At 38.3% G+C, this 23,940-nt stretch overlaps 1 pseudogene; it reads left to right on the top strand.

The window, feature by feature from the left end:
- Nucleotides 1-16,305: 16,305 nt before the first annotated feature.
- Nucleotides 16,306-20,680, top strand: LOC101562161 (annotated as a pseudogene).
- Nucleotides 20,681-23,940: the final 3,260 nt, after the last annotated feature.

The raw sequence follows: 23,940 nt of genomic DNA, 5'->3' as shown, positions 1-23,940 counted from the left end.
AACTAGCCTTGTTATTTAAGTATCATTAGACACTAGATTTACATTGTAATAGACTATATCAATCTGATGAAAGTCTAAATTCACAATTTTTGCACTTATCTCCATTTTTGGGTTTTTGGTGCTGGTATAAGGGATTGAACCCACGTGGCTCCACTGCTGAGCTACACCTCCAGACCTTTTTTTATTTTTGAGACAGGGTGGCCAGGGTTAGCTTTCAACTTGTCATCTTCCTGCCTCACCCTTCAGAGTAGTTGTGATTACACATATACACCCCCACTGCCCGCCCGGCTGCATTTCTCTACATAGAATTTTGTTACTAAGATCGTTCGTGTATTTTCTTTCCTCCTTAAAAATAAAGACTACATCTCCCAGCCTCCCTTGCAACTTGATGTGGCCTCTTAACATTCTGACCAATAGAAAATAAGCTTTCAAGAACCTTCCAGAAGAGAATGCTGTTGGTATCCTCTCGCCAGTTCTTCAGCGTTTTTTTTATTCCATCTCTTGTAACAAGAATGTAGCAACCAGTATCTTGGACGGTAAGAGAATAGCCCCTCAGGCAGGATAGCAGCACAAAGAGGTAAAAAATGTATGTGGGGTTCTTAGATCAGAGCAGCCAAATCGAAGCTGGCCCGTGTGGCTCTGGATTTTATGTGAAAAAGAAATAAACTTTGGTTTCAGCTTTCTTTGGGGAAGGGGTTGCTCTATTACAGCGAAACTTAGTGGAAATATAAACAGTTTTTTATGACCAACGTCTTAGTGCTTCTACTGGAAAAAATATAAAGGATCGTAATCAATATTTATTGTTTTACATTGTTGGGTGTTAAGGTAACAATTATATTTTCTTACCTGCCTCTCTCAAGAGTTCTGTGAGATATTATCATCTTCCATTTTACAGATAAAAAAACTGAAATGCAGATAGGTTTTTTTTTACATTGTTGAAGGTCCCACCCATATGGAGTGGTGAGGGTGGCGCTGGATCTCTTGTCAGTCAGACTGCAAAATTCATAGATGCTTTTTCATTGTGAGGATGACAGTACATTTTTCATACATCTGGTGAACATGATTCTACAGTTTCCTGGAGAGTCTCATATCCCTGCCCAAACCTTTAAATAGTGCCTTCAGATAGCTCATCAATCCACAGCTAAAATCCACTGTATTTTTTCCTGACTGATATACCAGCTCTTTTAGGTGGCTTTCTTTAGTTTTGTTTTCTCCAGCAACTAAAATGAAAATTATTTTTGTAATGTTTTTGGCTAACCATGAAGAATATTTTAGTTTGCTTCTTAAAACTCTCTTAGCTGACCCTCCCCTATGTAAGGAAGAGAAAAATTAGAATTTACATGGCTTCTTAGGCTAAACCCTTTAATAATCCCCTCAGTTTAAAGACGTGAAACATTTTCCCCCAACAGACTTAAAGGCAGTTATTGCTAGTCTGGTATGAATAAAAATACGTGAACAAATTTATCTTCAAAATAATGGAAAGTGATAGTAGGCCTGTAGTTTCGTGTATCCTCCATCCCTTTCTTTGGCAAACTGCAACATTCTGACAAAATTGAGTGCAGAGAGGAAAAGGAATGTCAAACTGTGGGAAATGTCAGATATAATGTCAGATTAATGCAAGTTTTAAATTTTTTAAGACATTGCGAATTTTTAATGGATTTGTGTTTTGCTTTGTCTTTTTTAAGTCAGGGTTTCACTCTGCAGTTTGGGCTGGCCTTGAACTTACCTTGTATGTTAGGCTCAAAGTCACCCATCCTCCTCCCTCAGCCTCCTGAGTGCTGGGATTAAATCGTTTTAAAGACTGTGTATACTCAGACTAGAATGTAAGTAGAGAAATGAACTTTCCATAAAGATCTGTAAAAAAGAACAAAATTCATCACTGTGGCTTAATGGTCATCATACAAACGATAAGATGGAAGACACATGGTAAATCAGAATTTTGTTATGTTGTCCAACATGGTAACTAATACCCAGAAGGCAAAAATGTACTCCACTAAAAATGATTAAGAAAGAGAATGGAGAAAAGATTGAGCAATAGTATCCTGGTATCTGTAGTAAGTGGAGGAAGGAGTTGAGACTTAGCCAGAGATCGCAGCTTGGTATTGGCAGAAGTGTAACCAAGACAGGGCTAACGAAACATAAGATGTCTCCTAGAGTCAGCAGAGCACATGCCAGAAATAGAACTGATCCGAAAAGTTCAAAAAGTAAACAATGAAAAATTAATTACAGCCTTGATCTTGACCACTCGCATCCAATTAGATTGATCTTATAGCCTGCCTGATCGTTGGTAATACAACTCAACCATGTTTATTTGCTTCTGCTCTACAAAAGTCATGGTAGACTGAGCTTTGTTTTTGAATTATTCAAAGAACTTCAGTTTTCTCTATGGAAAAAATTCTAATGTAAGGAATGTCTTAAATGGATACTTTTCATTTTTCTGTTATTTTCACAGCTGGAAGGAGTCATGAGTTTTTTGTTTTATACATATAAAATAGCATATAATGGAATCTAAATCAATACATACAGTATGTTTTTCTTTTTTAATGTTAGAATTTGGAGCTGGGAATGTAGCCGAGTTGCCCAGCACCTTCCTAGCGTGTGTGAGGCCCTGGCTTTGATCTGCAACAGCATAATCCACACGTGTGCGTGCACACACACACACACACATACACACAACTAGGGTGTGACATGGAATTCTGAGAATATTAATAATAAAATAAAATTGAAGTTAGACTACAGATTAAACTTATAATACCAACTTCCAACTAAATACAAATGATCTATTAATATTTTTACATTTGTACTACTCCAAAAGTGAACTTTTTTTCAAAAATTGGAAAGGATATTGAGTATACAGAATGTGTCCTTCATCCAAGGAAAACCTAGATGAGAAATACAAATTTGGAACCACCATGATATGGTTTAAAACATAGGAATAAAAGACATCAGGTTTTAGAGTAGTTTTTTTTTTTTTTAATTGCTTACTTGTTTTTTGAGACAAGGCCTCCCTATGTGGTTCAGGTGGGCCTCAAACTTACAATGATCCCCCTGCTTCAGCTTTCTGAATGCTGGGATTGCAAACATGTGCCACCAGACTAGAAAATGATAGTTTTAAAAAGGAAAATGAGATCTTGTCCACTGACTGGAAGCGCTCCAACTTTTTGGTATCAAATAGAGAAAATAGAGCCAGCAAAGTGGTCTAAACAGAAGTGACCTGTGAGATAGAACTATGTCATAAGCAAGTGGAATTCAGGAACTGGGAGAAGACAGTACTTTAAACAGATGTGGTCGAACAGCTGGGCTATGCTAAGAAGCTGGATAAAGCTGAGCAGAAGAGTACTCATTGAACTTGATAGCCTATCAGGGTTATTTCATACCTTGAGTGGAGCAATTTCAGCAGAGTGGTAAAGATTAAAGGTACAACAGAAAATAAAGATGTGAAAATACCAAGTCTTTTGAGACTTTTGACTGAGAAGGGACCCAGTGAATGGGACAGATCCTTCAGGATTAAGACAGAATTTTCTTCTCCTCAACAGAAGGTGCAAGATTATCCTGTAGAAAGAAAAAGGTTTAGGATTCAGTAGAAAAGTAAGGACCAATCAAAAGCACAGTGGCTTTAGTAGAACATGAGGGAAAGAGAGGAAGAGGAAGCAGATGTTACAGGCTAGATTAACTTTTTACTGGGGCTAGGGTTGGGTAAGGCTAGGCACAGACATTATAATGATATTAGCTCATATTTGATGAGCATATAACCTGCCACACTGGGTCCTGACTGGCTTGCACATATTAATGTGCCTCAACTTTATAGCAAAGTCTTTTTTTTTTTTCATTTATGTATTTGGTGCAGGGTCTCCCTATGCAGGTTTGACTCATAGGGATCCTCCTATTTCCAGCCTCCACAGTGCTAGGATTACAGGCATGCACCACTATGCCTGGACTCGGTGGCCCACAGGGACAGTGCCAGTGTGGCATGCGGGACTGGGGATCAGATCCTGGTCCCTGCACTTGCCAAAGCAGGCACTTAGTCCGCTGAGCTGTCTCGCCAGCCCTAGCAGAGTCTTAAAGTAACCACACTTTATCATTCCTGTAATGCAGATGAGGAAGTTGTACCTAAGCTCACAGCTAGACGGGACAGTGTCCCACTCTTAACCACTTTCTGTGTGTACTGCAATGGATCAGGACAACTGGCTTGGAGAAGATGAGAAAGTTTTCTTGCATCTTCTGACTTCTCAAAGAAATGGAAATAGTTCATCATCCTAAACATAATAACATGGATCTGAACTCTGGAAGCTCTAGAGTCAAACATAGTGCTGCTATAAGCATAGGTGCATATATATTGCTGTGGTGTGATGTTTTGAATTCTTCTGGAAAAATACCCAGAAGGGGAATAGCTGGGTTGAATGGGACTTCCAGTCTCAGCTTTTTGAGGAATTTCCGCAATGATGTCCTTAGTGGTTGCGTCAGTCTCTACTCCCACTGACAGTGGAAGAGGATTCCTTTCCCCCTACAGCATCACTAGCACTTGTGACTGATTTCTTGATGCTAGCCATTCTTTCTGGAGTGAGATGGAATTTCAGTGTTGTTTTAATTAGCATTCCTTGAATGACCAATGAAGTTGAACATTTTTTAATGTATTTATTTGTCATTTGTATTTCTTCATCTTTTTTTTATTTCTTCATCTGATAAGTGTAAATTCATCTCAGATGCCCAGTTTTTAACTGGGTTTTCAATTGTGGGTGCCTGATTTTTCTAAGTATTTTTTATAGGTTCAAGATAAAAGTCATGTATCTGAGGGACCGTTGGCCCAAATGTTTTTCCAACTTCATGGATCTTCTTTTCACTCAGTTGGTGATGTCTGAGTGTTTCTGTAATTGTGTCTGCATCTTCCAATCTGTTCCATTGAGTCTCAAGCCTGTTTTTGTTTTTGCTAGTAGCATGCTAATTTTATTACAGTAACTTTGCAGCATAATTTCAAGTCAGGAATTGTGATGTTTCCTACCTTGCATTTGTTGCTTTTTCTATTCTAGGTCTCTGGTGGTTCAGATGAATTTTAGGAAGGTTTTCTCTAGATCTGAGATACGCTAATGATATTTTAATTGGGATTGTCTTGAAGCTTTTGGGAGTATGACCTTTTTCACAATGGTGGTTCTTCATATTCATAAGCAAGGAATATCTTTGCATGTTCTAAAATCCTCTTCAATCTCTTTTTTCAGAATAGTTTTCACTGTATTGATTTTTTTACTTCCTTTGTTAGATTGATTCCTAAGCATTCCATTTTTTGGATGCTACTGTGAAGGTTGTGGTTTCTCTAATTTCTCTCTCAGTGAGTTTGTTGTTTGATACAGAAATACCATTGATTTTTTAAAAATTTTATTTATTTGGTACAGGGACTATTCCTGGTTTGGGGGCCAGCAAGTTTCTTACTGGGCATCGAGCTTGGTTCCTTGCACTTACCAGGCAGGTGCTTAGATCATGGAGCTATCTCCCCAACCCACCACTGATTTTGAGTGTTGAGTTTTTGTCCTGCTACATTACCGAATTTACTTATTAAATCTAGGAGTATTTTGGTGGTGTTTTTGATGTCTTCTATTTCGAATATCATGTCATCTGTGAATGATGATAATTTAACTAATTCCTTTCCTGTCCTTATACTTTTATTTCCCACTTTATTTCACTGCTTTGACTAAATGTTTCCAGAACTATATTGAATACAAGTGGTGAAAATGGACATCCTTGTGTTCTTCCTGATTTAAACATGAAAGCCTTCAGTTTTTGTTTACTTAGTATGATGTTGGCTGTTGGGTTGTCATAGATGGCTTTTATCAGATTGAGGTAAGGAACATCTACTCTGATTTTCTGTAGGATTTTGTTATGAATGGGTTTTGGACTTTATCAAAAGCTTTTTCTGCATCTATTGAGATGATCATGTGAGTTTTGTCTTTGGCTACGTTGATATGGTATATTACGTTTACTGATTTTCATATATTGAACCATATCTGCATTTGTGGCATGAACCCCACTTGCTCAAGATATATCTTCCTGATGATTGATTTGCTGCATTCTGTTTGTTAATATTTTATTGAGGATTTTTGCATCTATGTTCATTAGCGAGATTGGCCTGTAGTTCTCTTTTCTGGTTGGGTCTTTCTCTGTTTTTTTGTTTTTGGTTTTTTTTTTTTTTTGGTTCTTTTAATTAGGCTAATACTTGCCTCCAGAATAATTTAGGAAAAATTGCTTCCCTTTCAATTTCATTAGAGTTTGAGACATACTGGTGTTAAATCTTCTGTAAATGTCTTATTCAATTCAGCTGTGAATCAGTAAGGACCTGGGCTTTTCTTTGTTAGTAAGTTGTTTTTTGTTTGTTTGGGGGGTTTTTTGTTGTTGTTTTTTAAGGTATTTGGTTGTCGCAGGGTTTCACTATGCTGCTTGGAGTCGTGGTGATCCCCCAGAGCTGGGTTTACAGATATGTACCACTACACCCAGACCCTGGTGGACTCAGCCTGCCCTGGGCATGGAGCTGGCATGGCATGTGGTGCCAGGGATCAAACCTTGGTCCCCATACGCTGAACAATCTCACCATTGCCTTTGTTGTTAAGTTTTTAATTACATTTTCAATTTCACTGACTGATATTGGGTTATTCAAGATTTGTATATCTTGATTCAACTTTCTAATTCATATCTACCTAGGAAACTGTCCATTTCCTGTATATTTTCTATCCTATAAGAGTGAAGATTTTTGAAGTAGATATTTGTGATCTTCTGAACTTCTACAGGTTCTGTAATGATTTCACCTTTTTCACTACTTATTGCATGAATTTGAAGTTTTTCTTTTTTTTTGATAAGGTTGGCTTGAGGTTTATGAATTTTATTTATTCTTTCAAAGAACTAACTCCTCAATTCATTAAATCTTTATATTGTTTTGTTAGTCTCCATTGAGTTAATTTCTGCTCTGATCTTTATAATTTCCACCTGTTTTGGGCTTTGAGCTTCACTTGCTCTTCTTTTTCTAGATGCTTGAGGTGCACCACAGTGTTGTCTATTTGTGCTCATTCTGTTTTCCTGATGTGCTAATTCACCACTATAAATTTTCTTCTGAGAACCGCTTCCATTGTGTCCCACATATTGTGGTAAATTATGTCAGCATTTTTGTTTGATTGTAAATATTGTTTAATTTTTCTTTACTTTTATCTGTGACCCATTGATTGTTCAGGAGGGTGTCCTTTAATTTTCATGTGTTTATGTTGTTTTTGCAATTAGTTTTTTCAATAATTTCCAATTGCATTGCACTATGGTCAGATAATATGCATGGGATAATTTCACTTCTTTTGCATTTACCTAAGCATGTTCTTCTATATGGTCTGTTTTAGAGAATGTCCCATATGCAGCTGACAAGAATATTTATTCTGATGTTTTTGGATGGAACACTCTGTAAAGATCTACTAAGTCCATTTGTTCAGAAATGTAGTTCAGTTGTGCTATTTGCTTGCTGATTTTTTGTCTAGTTGATCTATCTCTCTGTGACAGTGGGGATTGTGTTATAGCTTATTTGATTTTTCATGTCTATTAAAGTTTGTCTTACATATTTAGGTGCTCCCATGTTTGGTGCATATATATTTATGATTGTTATCACTTCCTCTTACAGTTTACCCTAGCAAGTATGTAGTGACCTTCTTTATCTCTTTTGGCCATTCCTGGTATAAAGTTTACATTATCTGCAAAGAGAATAAGTACTCCTGCTTTTTTCTGGGTTCCTGTCACAAGGAGTTTTGTTTTTCATCCTTTGATTTTCAGTCTACAAGTTTCCTTTCGAGTTAAATGTGTTTCCTGTGTATGGTATATTGTTGGACTCTGTTTCTTGATCCACTCTGTCAGTCTTTTTCTGTTGACTGGTGAAGTGAGGCCATTTAAATTAATGGTTATGATTGCCATGTATTGGCTTATCTTTGTCATGTTATTTTCTTGCTGTTTGCTCCTCACTTTTGCCCTCTGTTTAATTACTTGCCCTATTTCGAGGTTATTTTCCATGATTGATCTTGGGATTATGATAATTTTTTATCTCTTTCTAGAATATCTTTCAGTACTCTTTGTAGGGTTCACTTGATCGTCATGAATTTCTTTAGTTGTTCTTTGTCATGGAAGTATCTTATTTCTCCATTAATGTTGCAACCTAGTTTTGCAGGTTACATCTATCTGGATTGGAATTTTTCTCTCAGGACTTGGAAAACTTCACTCAAAGCTCTTTTTGACTTTGTGATTTGTGTTGAGAAGTCTGCCATGATTCTGATGGACTTTCATTTATTGGTGATCTGTTTGTTTTTCTAACAGCTTTAAATATTCTGTTCTTGTGCTGAATTTCTGGGATCTTGATTGTCATATGTCTAGAGTTCTATGTGCCTCACTTCTCTGTATGTCAGATTCTTTCCCCATGCTTGGGAAATTTTCTGCTATTACTTCTTCAAATAGTCTTTTTATGTCATTTGTGTTGACTTGTACTCTTTTATTGACTTCTTTTTTCTTTTATTGACTCTTATCAGTCCCATATTGCTTTTGTTTGCATCATCTTGCAGCTATTGAGTTGTTATTTCCTGTATCCTTGTTCTTTTTAAAGGATCTCTCCTTTTGTGATCACTAGCTGTAATGCTGTATTCAAGATCTGAAAGTCTTTTTCCAGTTTCATTCAAGCAGTTTTGCCAGCTTTCAAAGGAATTTTTAATTTCCTGGATGTCTCTTTGAATCTGTTTTATGCATTCAAATTCTTTCCTATATCATTCATTCAAGGTTCACATCATTTTTCTATACCCCTCTATTTTTCTTTATCTATGTCTTCTTTAGATATGCCAAGCAATTCTTTTGTTATGGTGAGAGATTACTTTTTGCCTGAGAGATTGCTTCGATGTGATTTTTCCTATAACCTGATGGGGTTGTTTCTTTACTTCAGTTGCTCTCATTTCAGAAATTTCAGGTTGTGTGACTTCAAATTTCTTCTATGTTGATATCTCCTAGACTTTTTCTGAGTGGGCTGGAGGGCTGAGAATGCATTTTGATCCTTCAGTTTGACATTTTCTATTTCTGATGTTTTAGTTTTTCTTCCCTGTGGTGATCCTTTCAAATCTTGGCAGTAGGCAGCTATATCACTAACATCAAGGCCTCTACTGGGATAGGCTGTACTTTAGGGATATCTTTTGTGTGTAGGAGATTCTTGGTTTATGTCTGTCCCAATATCCTACCTTCCCTTTTGCTTGAGAGTGGGATGTTGGTTTCTTTTTGATTCAGACCCCAGCCTTTGGTATAGGATGGTGGTGAGGTTATTACCCCAGAACTTCCCAATATTGTTGCATAAGAACAACTAAATACAATATATATGACATCCTAGCTACAGTAGTATGATTAGTAATAAGCACAAATTAGAAACTATGGGCTGGGGAGAGATCTCAGGAGTCTAAATGCCTGCTTGGCAAGTGCAAGGATCCAGGTTTGATCCCCAGTACCACATGCTGTGCCAGCCCTGGAACCCTGGGCCAATATGGCCATCAATACCAGGCATGGTGGTGCATGCCTGTAATCTCAGTGCTGGGGAGACTAAGACAGGAGAATCACTGTGAGTCTGAGCTGCATAGTGAGACCCTGAATCAAATAAATAAATAAATAAATAAAAGGGAAGAATAATTTAGAAGCTGACCAACTATGGTAATTACCAATTTTGCCTTCTAAACCATAGGCACAAAGCCTATATTTTCATAACAGAACAGATCATAAATTAGGAAGTTGTCTGCTTAGTGTTTCCCTTTGTTGTAGTGGAGTTCCTCCAGACACTACAGTTGCTGTGTCTGGAGTGTTTCCCATACTAGCTGCTGGCGCTACCTTGTAGGTGTGTGGGCTGGGCACCAGGCCTCCTCCAGACTGAGGTTCCCTGGAGGGCAGAAGGTCGGTAAGTAGAGTTTCTCCCCTCCCACACAGTTCCTGAGGCTCACTGTCACTCCTGGGATGGCGGAGTGGGGGGAGGGGTCTCGTTCCTGAGAGTCTCCCCAAAGCTCCCCATTCTCAGAGAGGCTTAGTGTGATTCCAGAAATGGTGGGGGGCAGGTAGCAGTTGTACCTCACAGTTACATGAGCTTGTTTTTATTATTCACATGGTTGTTGTTATTGTTATTATTGCTCTTATCTGCCTACTTTTGTGATCACCATTAGTATATTGCTTTATAGAGATTGTGGGTTCTTTTTAGGTAAGTGTAATGGTGGAAAAAAGGAGAAAGGGAGCAGTGCCTGCAGTACAGTAGCCTACCCGTGGTAGCTAACCATTGTGTTTTACCATTCAACCACAAAAATTAAAAACCCATCTAGTGTATTAAACTGTTTTGCCTGACAAACTCCTATTCAAATAATAATTTCTGAATATGACATTTTCACTATTTTATATTAGCCACACAACATAATCATTCTGCTTCTAAGTGTTGATTATGTGCAAATATTAAAGACATTACATTTTATTATCAGGTATAGATTATGCTAAAATACTATAAGCTCATTATAAGATGATTTTCCCAATTAAAACATTATTGGAGTCTAAATGTTTATAATAAGTCAAGTTCATTGGTGCTTAAATTCAACTTTGTGCTCAACTCAACTTTATACTCCCATGGAAATTCAATCCAGTTACTAAACTACTATCAAACAAAGTAAGCTAGTGCTGTAAACTCCTGTTTTTGCTTTAAACAATGAACAGATACTACCCTACCTAGATTGTTTGCATATGGAAGTTTTATCATTTCTTACATTATTTTTAACTGCTTCAACTCATTGCTCATTCATGTATTTTTATTTGGTTTTATTTTACTTGTTTATTTATTTTTGCAGTACCAGGGATTGAACTCAGGAACTTGTACATGCCAGGTAAGCACTTACTCTACTGAGCTATCTCCCTGGCCCCTCATATATTTTTAAAATCAGAATTTAGTCACATTCCCACATTACTTTTTGTATTTCTCCCATAAACAGTGATCTTAGTTTGTGCTATGCGTGAAAGCAAAGAGAAAAAGTCTATCTTACATTCTTGTTTTAGGAGGGCATGAGATAAAGTTAAAGTCCATGAATTAAGTCAGAAGAAAAGAATGAAGTGAACTCCTTTTTACTCATTTCCCCAAAGGAGTCAAAGCAGGGACAAGAACACAGCTGTAATCATTTTCTTTTAACCTGCTGGTAGAGAGCTTATTTGTCAAATTAACTCTTGGATTTAATGAAGATTCCTAATTAGCCTTGGGTCATGGACTTTTGCTATAGAATTCCAGAGAGCCATGACTTCCGGCCCCCAAAATGTATATGATTAGGAGTGTAGTTCAGTGATAGCGAGCTTGCCTAGCATGAAGGAGGCCCTTTGTTCAGTCCACAGCACCACTTTGTCACACACACACACACATGCGCACACGCACATGCACACACACATGCACACATGCATGCATGGATGCACACATGCACACACACATTCATGCACACACACACATGCATGGACACACATGCACACACATACAAAGTATAAAATTTTAGTACAATTTTAAAGAGTTCATGGTTTCTCTAACTCTATACAATGCTTTAAATATTCTAGATTCAGATAAGGAATTATAGGAGCGCTCGTGTACCTATCTAATCATACTCTAAGTGGCCCAAGTTTTGAGGTGGAAGCAGCAGGCATCATTCCCACCATGTCTGGTGCTACTTTCACAGAGTCTTCACCACTTTCCATCATAGAAGCAGTCTTCCATTCCACTAGTTTTTGCTTTATACTTTCATAAACAACAACAAAATCAACAACATCATCCAGAGCTGTATAAAATATAATTGTCCTGATCAATTCACTGCATTAGCTTATGGTAATAGGCTAGCCTCTGTAACCAGCAATTTATCTAATGATTCTATTGTAGATAGATGACTGACATTCCCTCTTTATCTGGCTTTCTTTGGCTGCCAGACCTCTGGCACTTCTACCAGAAGGTGGAAGAAATGAAAGCGTGAAGCTCAAGTTGCTTTGTTCAGCTGAACACCTGCACTAAACAGTTGAGTGGACAAGTTCCCATTTGTCTCCATATCCCTTTCACTTATTGCTACAGGTAACACAAGGTTGGCTACTTTCTTAATGAAATATACAGTGCTTCAAAGACAACATACAAGCCTGTTGTGGTGGTGTATGCCTGTAATTCCAGTACTCAGGAGGCTGAGCAGGAGGATTCCTGTGAGTTCAAGGCCAGCCCAGGCTGCGGAGTGAGTTCAAGGCCAGCCCAGGCTGCGGAGTGAGTTCAAGGCCAGCCCAGGCTGCGGAGTGAGTTCAAGGCCAGCCCAGGCTGCTGAGTGAGTTCAAGGCCAGTCTGAACTGCATAGAGAAACTCTGTCTCAAAACAAACAAACAAAACCACAAAAGACAACCCCTGACTTCTGCACTCACATAATCCACACTTAGTATGTCTTTGAATGATTGCAGAAATATTGGAAATCTAGTCTCAGAAACCTGCTGCCAAAGTGGACGCAGCCAGCTTTTCAGCTGTCAAAGCTGCTCAGTGTAAAGCAGCACATTTGGAAATCTGTTGCTGGTACACCCTCTTCATAGCCTCTTCCTAAGAAATAAAACTCAGCACGAGGAAGAGAGAAATGTAAGATATGTGAAAGGACCACAAAAATGGGAGAAGCAGCAATGGTTCTCAGAAAATTCGCTATTGGTTATGTTTTCAAATACCTAAATATGTATTGAGGATCTTCTCATATTAACTAGTGAGGATATTTTCTTGTAAGCAAAATGTCTCCTCTCTTGACTTGTATGCCAGGTGGCAAACTCCCACTCCACCAGCTCACAATCAGCTCTTTGTTTCATCCTGCCCTTGCTTTTTTGAATAGTGAAAAAGTAAATACGCAGTGAATACCCTTACTGCCATCACCATTTAACATTGAACAACGATTCGACACAAAACAATGAACTTGACAAGCATTATCAAGGTAAATAGGCATTACATAAATGGCCTCCAATCCTTTGTGAAATGCTGAATTCACTTGAAAGATTTAATTTTTTTATTTTAAAGATTACGTTATTGTTTATGTATGTTTTATTTCAAAAGGTATTCTTGGGGGCCAGCAAGATGGCTCAGTAGAATAAGTGCTTGCCTGGCAAGTGCAAGGGCCTGAGTTCAAGCCCCAGTTCTGCCAAAAAAAAAAATAATAATAATAATAATAATAATAAATAAATAAAAGAGGTATTCTTGTCTTTAGTGGGACAGTTTAGGCTTTTAAAGGTGAAAGAGTTATACAATCTGATTGTAGGTTTTTTAAAAAAGCAAAACTTGGGGCCAGGGAGATGGCTCAGTAGAATAAGCACTTCCCTGACAAGTGCAAGGGCCTGAGTTCAATCCCTGGTTCCAGAAAAACAAACAAACAAAAAAAACCTTTTCATTACAAAAATTTTCAAACAAAAAGAGGAGAAAGAACATAATGACCTTCCATGCATCATCACCTAGGTTAGACTCTTTTTTTTTTTTTTTTTTTTAATGTATTTGGTACAGGGTCTACAGGGACCTCAGGGTCTCACTATGTAGATCAGACTCATAGTGATTCTCCTGTTTTTAGATTCCCAAGTGCTGGGATTACAGGCGCACCACCATGCCCAGTCTCAATCGCGGTCTCAGAGCTGCTCTGCTCTGCCCAAGCAGATGCTTTAGTCTGCTGAGCTATCTGGCTGGCCCTTAGGTTAGACTCTTAATGTTTTTCCACACTTGAATGGAGAGGTATTTAGTCTATCAATAATGTAAGCCAGAACTCTTTTATTTACCCTATAATAATTGAATATAAAATAATACAAATAATAATCAGATGCTCTTGAAGGTGACCTCTGAATTATTTTTTTCAAAGATGACTATTTTGAGTTCGCTCAGAGAGACACTGAGTTGCAGACAATATTTTCACCATGGAGCTAATTTTCTTTTCACGTTTCCTTAGCAGTAATTTTTAGCGATGGTACTTTTTACAGAACAGACTGTCAGGATAAATATCAAAGTGATATTTCTGGCAATAGCCAAACCAAGGGGTGAAACTTGTTAATATCAGTTAAATACATCTCTCTACCAAATGGAACCTAAACTAACAGCATGAGATATCACGACAGTATGCGTAGCACTTCCTAAATCTTGATTTCTTTGAGAGCAGATGAAGATTCATTGTGATGACTCACTGCTTGAAAGAAAGATAAACGATTGCTCAAATAATCACATTTTTTTCCGTCTAGGTAATGTATTTTTCTTTAAAAATTATAGGCATGAAGCCACCAGGCCTTGTCCTTCCTGTCTCTAGTAATCCTCATTCACTGTTTTCCTGTTCAGGGTATTTTGGTGTCCGACAACTATATGATGAGCAAAGAATTTGATTATGTAAAAACCTCTCTTTACTGCTATGTAGATATGAGCAAAGCAATTTTAGAAAATCAGATAGTATTCAGAATCATAGAGAAGTATTTCACTGAATAAAATATTTTCTCAGTATTAAGCATTTGCTAGATATTCATACAAATTGATAATGATATAGTCATTTTATTTAACCCAGTGTAGTAGCCCCCTCATCTGTCTCTGTCTCTGTCTCTGTCTATCTCCTCTTAAAAAGAGGAGAAAAGACTCTTTTCTTTTTAAGACTCTTACAAGAACATTTTTGCTGATAATTACAGCAGTTACTTTGGGAAAGTTAACTTATACTATTGACAAAGCTGATTCATATACTATTCATTTAATTTTTATTTAGTAAATTTTAAGTTAAGCCTAAGAACTATTATAAGAAAAAACCCTAATAACATAGAGAAATATTAACCTTTATGATTTTGTATTATTCATGAAATTAAATGCCTCTTATTCTGTATAACACATCAAGATATCTGAACTATTTTCATCCTTTGTTTACAAAACGAGAAAAAAAAGTCTTCAAAATTAGAACAGTAAGGCTCTATACTTTAGAAAACAAGAAAATGAAGTTCAAAAAGAAATTGCCTTTGAGTGAAAAGGATACTTCCATACAATGCTGTAACTTGTAGAGATCAACCCAAATATAGTTATCAAAACATTCAAATTATTCATGACTTCTAAGTACGAATATACACTCATTTCAGTAGTTCCTCTCCTGGAAATAGTCCCCAATGAAAAAAAATACTAGATAAATAAATAAATACACTATTTATAGTAACAGGTTAGACACAATCTAGATGTTTACAGTAAGGAGCAATTATAAAAGTCATATTATCACTCACACCTAGACAGTTTTAAGCAAATTCATGATAATGAAAGAAAACATAGATACCACATCTTACAAACATAGAGCTTCTTCTTTAAAGATCCTATGATTATAAGCAATGGTGGAGTAATTCAGATAAGTGGGCCTTCTGAGAAGGATACCTATTCCAGGTGGTTTCAACCAGGGCTGAGGACAGGTAGGTATAGTTTTCCTCTGTCCCACTGGACCTATAATAACTGCCATAGACTTGTACAAAATTCAGGCTAATTTATAAGCACCAAAATGAAGTACTGGGTATAATTTATGTCCTCTGTGGCACCCCTACATAAATCACAGGTCCTCACCTGAGTCACTTTCTCTTCAATGGGACAAAATACCCAACATCCACAAGGTCAAGGAGACGTCTGTTGGGCTTCCAATTTCAGTCTGTGATCAGCTGACATCAAGAAAAAACAGGATGGCTGAGAGGACGACAGAGGAAAAGATGCTTCATCCCATGCCAGTCAGGATGCAGACAGAGAAGGGAGGCACAGGAGTGGCAGGGGTGAAGGAGGGGAATGGACTCTGCTAGGTTAGGCCCAGGGACCCACCTCCAGCCAGGCCTCTCCTCCTAACAATCCATCTAGCTGCTGAATGCATTAGTGAATGAATCCACTGCTGAGTCCAGCACACCATGATCCAATCATCTTCCAAAAATCCCTACCTCTGAGCACATGAGGTTTTGGGAGGGTGCATTCTAAACCTAAACCATAACTGTTTGCCCAAATCATTCCTTTTATAACCTTTCCATGGTGCTTCTCTCCTTAAAAAGTCCACTGTGTCTTTTACTCTGGCCAGAAGAAGTAGGGATATTGACAGCAAAGGGCTACCTTTACAATGTGCTTATAGTCAAAAGGTGGGCATGAATTCTCCAGGTTCTCCCCTCTCCCTTCGTTAGCACCAATTAGATCAGTAGACAGCATGTGCTGAATGCTAACTCACAGACTAGCTGGGGTACTTGGAAAGAGTGTAACTGGGTAATGTATAACTGTGATGACCTTGGACATGCCAAGGTGCTCTAATGAGTTCCTGTGCCTTGAAAAGAGAAGAAAGAAATGTTCCTTCCCTGAGAGAGCAGAAGTGGGGGAACTTGTTAGCCCTTGGGGATGCTGTGAGAAATGTGGACTCCCGTATCAAGAAACCATTTGAAGACATCTATTCAGAGTTGGGCTTGAGGTAAGGATTGCTTTCAAAAGAATTAAAATTCTTCACAAGGCTGCTCTAAATAAAAGTTAACCTTGATGTAAATAAAAGATCTAGCTCCTCCTTATCTCTTTCTAAATCTTGGAATATAGATAATTTAATGGCACTGGAAGTTGTGGTATGAAACAGAATAGTAGAGTCCTCCAAAGCCAAGAAGCAGGGGCCGGGGAGATAGCTCAGTAGAATAAACACTTGCCTGGCAAGCACAAGGGCCTGAGTTCAATCCTTGGTTCCACCAAAAAGAAAGAAAAAAGAAAAAAAAAAAAAAAAAAACAAAGACAAGAAGCCAGTTCCATGCTTCTCAGGCACAAAAATGGGTTGAGGAGGAGCAACTCTACTTTCCCTCCCTCCCCACTGATTTTGTCTGGTTGTGCTGTTTCGTAGTTACAAAAGTCCTACTTCTCCTTGGAGGAGCCTGTCATGGTTTGGTGTTTTGCAAGGTGAACAATACAATACAGGACACATTTTATAATATTTAAAATAAATCACCCAAAGAATCATACACAAAGAGTTCAGGAAATCTGTCCACACATTAAAGACCAAAGAATTCAGCTGAGGGCCTGGATACTAACATCCTGCATGAGTCAGCTGAAAACCAAGAGCTCATAACAGTGCCTCCCTCAAGTCCAACTGGAGGCCTAGCGCCCGTGACAATGTCTCATACAGGCCTGCTTCATGGATCTGTGCTGGAAAGGCCTTAGAGTCAGTGGTACAAGCTAGGAAGTCTGTGCCGGTGGGATGAAGAATCTGTGCAAGCAGGCGGAGGGATCTGCTGTGGAGTCCGGAAGCAATGCTCAAGCTAAGAACCAGAGTTCCCCCCAAAAGTCCCACAGGCATCCTCAGCGACAGTGAAGTCCTGAGCTCCTCCAGTGATGTGAAAAGCTGAGTTCTCATAAGGAAAGTCAACATGACAAGCTTCTTCAGAAGACTGAGCTGTGCACCATCTTCCCCTCCAGAGCCAAGAAGCAATGCTTAAGAGGAGGACCAGAGCTCTCCCAAAGTGAACTGCAGCCATTCTCAGCAACATTGAAGTCCTAAGCTCCTCCTCCAACAAGAACAGCCAAGATCATCAGGAAAGTGACCAGGACAGAGTCCTCCAGCAAAATAACCCAAAAGAACCAGCTGCTTCCAACAAGTCCAACAGCATCTTCAAACAGCTTCCCTAACAACCTTTCAACAGCTTCTCCAGTTCTGCCTCTTATGCTGCTGGCAACAATCTTCAGGTGGGCCTTCCCTACCCAGCACCATGCTAGTTCGGTTCAGCTGGGTGTAACAAGTTGACCACCAGTTGGCCCTTCACTACAGCCCCTGACGCTGGAACCTCAGCTATGGGACATATTGCACTTTTTGGACCCACAGTGTGTGTAGCTATAGAATGAGCATCTCTAAAACTACACAAAGGGGTTCAACCCCATGTAAAAGTCTTCATTTTAGAAAATTAAGAGATCCTAAACTTGAAGGAAAATGTAATCAATGTTAACAGGAAAGAAAAAAGTATTTGGAGTTTATAAGAATACTGTTCAGTTTATTATGGTAGTTTTAAAGCTTTTTTAACCTGGCAAAGGGAAAAGATTATTTAAATTTCAGTTATTTTTATTTCCCCTGCTCACCTTCTCATAATGGTTCAAATAAGTGGAGAAATCATAAAACTATACAATTTTACAGCTAAAAGAGGCTGAGGGGAATTGTTCCTTCTCCTTCATTTTGTAGATAAAAAAACTCAGGAAATATAAATAAGTAAAGTCACAGGATCAAAAAGTTGCAGGAGAAGTATAGGTGATGTATGAAATGCAAATCAGTCCCTCATGACATATTGTGTCTATTGAAGAAATTGTCATTACACTTCACCTTATCTTCTGTGAAGGTTTAGATGTGTGTTTGTTGCCTCTATCTTTGTTGGTTAAAGAATAGATCAGGTTTCTCAAAATTGTTTTTTGCAGCCCCAGTGGAAATCTACAAAAATGGGTAATAGACTATTTTGGGACTTTTGTTGAGGAGTGCATTTATCTTAGAAATGGTTACCATGGAGATGAGCACATGTGTGATTCAACAGCCAGCAAGTTAGAATCATCTGTGCTACTAAGACATAAATAGCTAAGTGCACACACAGAGGCACAAGAGCCCATGCACACATACACACTGAAGTCATACTCCTTTTTTTCCTAAAATAATAATAATACAGTTCATATCATGCTGACCTCTGGTGGTTAAAAAAAAAAAAAGCCTTCAAACTCTGGGCATTTTAAAAAAGTTGTAATGTAGAATGATACCAAAACCACTTTTCTTTCTCAAAACCACTTTTTCCAACCATTATAAAGTAGGTGGAGTCAGGTTAAATGGTTAATCACATTCTTAACATGTAAAATAAATAATAAAACTCATGGCTTAGATGTCACTGTTACCTTAAGTGCATGTATTAAAATAAAAATGTAAAAAGTCTCTCAAAACATGGCAAAAAATTCTCGAGTTATTTTTTTTTCCAAAAGTACTCAGTAATACTAAGCATAACCACCAAGTATTCCTGGCCCACTCCTTAGGTGATTCCTTTCAAAATTTTAAAAAATAATATTGTTTCCTTTCCTTGCATAGCTTGTACTTTCCCTTTAATAAAAATCTTTTTTAAAATGCTTAAATTCCCAAGATAATAGTCACTTTTAGGAGAACACCAAGTCATGTGTTCTGATAAATATTAATGTGTATCAATTTATTCTTACTTTCTGTGATCATTTTAAAGTTTTCAAGCAAAAAGAAAAAGATTAGTCAAATTAATTCCCTTCCCGTATCTGTCACTTCAATACTTGTCCACAGTATAGCTAATTCTGTTTGATTTATAAACCTCCTTCCCTCATCATTTTAGATCAAATGTAAAATATCATGATAAATATTCATTGAATAATTACATTTGCCAATATGAAATCATTTTTATCCGTAATCTGGAGCTTTCCTTACTTGTCTTTGAAACTTCAAAGGTTTCTTGAACATAGAATTGCAGTACGAAGTTATTACGTTAGTAGCATCAGTAATTATGACTAGAACTAGAAGAGTAATGTTTTCTCCAACATGAAGCTAATTTAATACACTAATGAGCTTTGAAGACTAATTAGTGAATATGTATTTTAAAATATACTTAAAGGAAGTCACACACCTGGACTTGTTTTTATGAAAATATGAGAAATGTACATCAGATAAACATAATTTTTTTTTTGCTTTTTTTCAAGATAGCTATTCTACCAGTAAACAAATACCCAGAAATTGCTTAAAACAAATTACCAAAAAGTGCACCTATTTTGGCACATGGGTTGTGCTGGCTTCTTCCAGGGCAATATGTTTGGTTACTTACTCTAACTGTAAGGAAAAATTGATTGTTGATCCTCATTCAACCTGGTTTCACACAGTGTCGCAATGGAAGACTTTGTTTTGTGTGTGTGTGGTACTGGGGATTGAAATCAGCACCCTGTGCTTGCCAGGCAGGCACTTATTCCACTGAGCTATCTCCCCAGCCTCCACAATGGAAGACATTTACTATACATTTCTCCCAGGAACAGAGTGAGATCGTGTCATCTCGTGCTCCCCTTCACATTCCTATAGGTCACTTCCTATAGACATATGCACTAGCTTACACCTTGTTTTGTTGCCATCACTGCAGCCCACCCCGTTAGGCTTATAAAGGCTTGGTTACAGCTCGATGAAAGGAACCATGGGGAGAAGGAATGGCTACTTTTGAATGTGTCTGTAAAGTGTATCAGTTGGTGGATTTAAAGGATTTTACAGGGGCATGCCTGCTTCCTATGCTAGAGTATCAGAGAATGTTACCCATTTTGTTGTTTATGAAAGTGTAAAGCAGAAACTAGTGGAATGGAAGACTGCTTTTGTGATGGAAAGTGGTGAAGACTCTGTGAAAGTAGCACCAGACATGGTGGGATGATGCCTGCTGCTTCCACCTCAAAACCTGGGCCACGACTACGGCATATCCACATGAAGTTGCAAGAACAAGATTACGTGAAGAAGGAACAAAATACAGATGCGCTTTTCAGACACTGTCTTTGGTGGATCTGCAAAGTTCTGGGTCCCTCCGAGGAGGTCTAACAAGTCATTTGGTGAGGCAGATTCCATTAGAATGGCCACCTATGATTGGTGGCCTGCTTGCACAGAGAATAGCTACAGGCTGCACTCTGCAAAAGGGGAAAGACTAAGAGATTACAGCGGATCTTGGACTATTCGGCCCACACAGTGGATACAGAGGATAGTAGTACCACAACAAAGTGGAAGTTTGCTTACGATAGCCACACCCGGGCTGGGGAGATAGCTCAGCAGTCTAAGTGCCTGCCTGGCAAGTGCAAGGGCCTGGATTCGATGCCCACTACCACATGCCATGTGGCACACGCCTGTAAGCAGTGCTGGGGAGGCTAAGACAGGAGGATCACTACAAATCCGAGTTGCATAGCAAGATCCTGTACCACATAAATAAATAAAACATAAAAAAAAAAAGATAGTTGCACCACATTGCTTGGTCTTTCTGCAATGTGGAAAAACCTCAGTCATCTCTAAGGAAAATGCCAGCCAGACAGAGTGGCATTTCAATTTAATTATCTGACACCAGTAATGACTGCTTTTCACAAACAAGGAAAGAGTCTAAATATCTTGCCTATTAAAATGTTTGAGCCTCTTTAGCTAACAGGTACCTGGTTTTTAGCATAATGTGGACTTTACATTGTCACCATATAAAACTCCCATAATAATACCTTGCAGATTATAAAATTAACCAATAATCTACTAATTGTTTGTAATTTCAGTGACTTGAACAAGTCCTCGTATCTTCTCTAATGCTATGGAACATAAATGAATGAATTTGTCTTCTCAATAATTTATGAACATGAATTATTACCTATCATATATCTAGATATCATCTACCTAAATTAGAAAAAGTGCATTGCTTCAGAGTTTTTCTGTTTGCTTTACATTAAAAATTTGGATATAAATTTATTTTCCAGGTCAGTGCAGATTACCATTATTTGGTAGAGACAATGGTACTTTTCAGTCTGACCATTACAAGTTTTTGAAGGTGATATTCACACGTGGGGCAGAAAAAATGTGAAAGAAGAGGGGCCCCCTGCTGTCGTGACTCAGCAGGCAGCATTCCTAATGGACTTTTGAAAATGAACAAGCTGGTTTTGACCAAGAAATTTATCCTGACCTAGTTTCATGTTTGGCATATCATAGAAACACTCAGGTTCATTTGGGTTAAATATGCTATTAGGATATAGTCGGTAAGTTTTGCTGTTGAGTCATCAATACCTGTCTTAGTTACTCTTCTCTCGCTGCTAGGACAAATACCTGACACTCAAAATGAGGGAAGGAAAAGTTTATTTAGCTCACAGTTACAGGAGGTTTCAAGGCACTGGAGGAGAGAGGCTGGGGTGCTGCCGTGTCCAGGATGTCCCTCTCCGCATCTCTCTCTCTCTCTCTTTTTTAATTTTGTGGTTTTTTATTTTAAAGAAGAAAAAACAAAATAAAAATAGTAATAAATCAGTATCAAAATAGGCTAATAGGAGAGTAACATTAATTAATATATTGTGTATTGTTACCTTCATAGTAGTTACTCAGAGTAGACAATATGGGCATTAATTAGTGTCCAAACAATATTAGCAAAAAACTTTCTTCTCTCCGCGTCTCTGAGAATCCAGGCTAGCCAGTTTAAGGGTTCATCTCTCTCTGGCCCCGCCCCTCAGGCCCCGCCCCGGTCCTCTGGCCCCGCCCCTCGGGTCCAGCCCTGGTCCTCTGGCCCCACCCCTCAAGCCCCTCATTGCTCCTCCAGCTGTATCTGCCCCATAACTTACATGAGGCTTTGGGGGGACAACTAGACACAAACCATAACAGTACCTTTCAATATGTTAATGTATTAAACTATTATGAAGATGTTTGCTCTCATACTGTTAAGAGATTTTGCCTATAGATATTGGTGTCCTGGCGTATGAGACTTCTACTATTAAACTCCAGTGATACACTCATCTCAGTGTACCTTAGCTTCACATGTTGTGCAACTGCTTTATCTTACGGCTTTTTGTGAATGCATTTTTTTGCCATTTTTTAGGGTATAAGACAGGAGAGAATTTCATGTTAAGACTTTAAAAAATATTGGTCATGTAGTAGACAGAAACAGTACATTCATGACATTTTGTAGGGTTCTGGTTATATATTTTTTATCTTCTATTTATTTATTTTGGTACAGGGTCTCGCTATGCAGCTTGGACTCACAGTGATCCTCCTGTCTTAGCCTTTCCAGTGCTGGGATTACAGAAATGTACCACCATGCCCAGTTCCTAAGGCCAGCCCAGAGTTCCTGGTATGTAGTACTGGGGATGAAACCTAGGTCCTTGTACTTGACAGGCAGGCACTTAGACCACTGAGCTATCTCCCCAGTCCTGGTTATGTATTTTTTAAAGAGCTTAAAATGTGTTAAATATTCTATGACATGACACAGAATTCTATAACATCATGGAAAATCAGGAAGTCATTGGAAGCTTTCTCTGCTGTCAGCAATGAACTTGGGACCCTCTTAAATTCCTCCACCTTGATTTCCTTGTAAACAACGATAACTGGATGATTTTGGAGGAGCCCAGTTGAAATTTAAAATATTCTAATCTAGGGGCTGGCCAAATAGCTCGGTGGGTTAAAGCACCTGCTTAGCCAGACGCAGGGGCCAGGTTTTTGATCCCTGAGCCTGCTGTGCCAGCCCTGCCCCTGGGTCATGCTGAGACAGTGATTGAGACTGGAAGTGGTGGCCATGCCTGTAATCCCAGCATTTGGGAGGCTGTAAACAGGAGGATCACTATGAGTCGCATCTGTGTAGTGAGACTCTTTAGACCCTGTCCTAAATACAAAATAAATAAGTAAATAAATAAATAATATCCTGATCTAGTTGGAGACCAAAGGCAAATTCTACCTTTTCACTTATTAATACTTTTTATGACAATTCGAACTTTGTATTGCTTGTAAAAACATATTAAAAAAACAAATCCTTCCTCAAACAGGGGTTTCTAACTTCAGTCTGTAGATAAGGCCTCAATGTGTAATATTTGCCAGGGGCCATTTATACTGCCTAATCCAGTGCCATTTGCTTTGTGAGAATCCATAAATATTAACTGAGTTGAATGTAAGACACACTTTCCCTAGTATTACTGATCTCACTGCCCCACAAGTGATGAAGAATGATATGAAAACTAGCAGCTTGGGGCTGGGGAGATGGCTCAGTGGCATAAGTGCTTCCCTGGCAAGTGCAAGGGCCTGAGTTCAATCCCGGTTCTGCCAAAAAAAAAAAAGAAAAAACAAACAAACAAACAAACAAACAAAAAACCTAGCAGCTAAGGAACATCTTATTCAGTTATAGCGAATTATTGGCAGGTATTCTTCTGTTTGCATTTAGTGAATAAAGCTTACATTGAAACTTTTAATA

Source organism: Octodon degus, unplaced genomic scaffold (genome assembly GCF_000260255.1).
Source record: "Octodon degus isolate 3935 unplaced genomic scaffold, OctDeg1.0 scaffold00025, whole genome shotgun sequence".
In the NCBI taxonomy this organism is placed as follows: domain Eukaryota; kingdom Metazoa; phylum Chordata; class Mammalia; order Rodentia; family Octodontidae; genus Octodon; species Octodon degus.
This window is presented reverse-complemented; position numbering and strand designations above follow the sequence as displayed.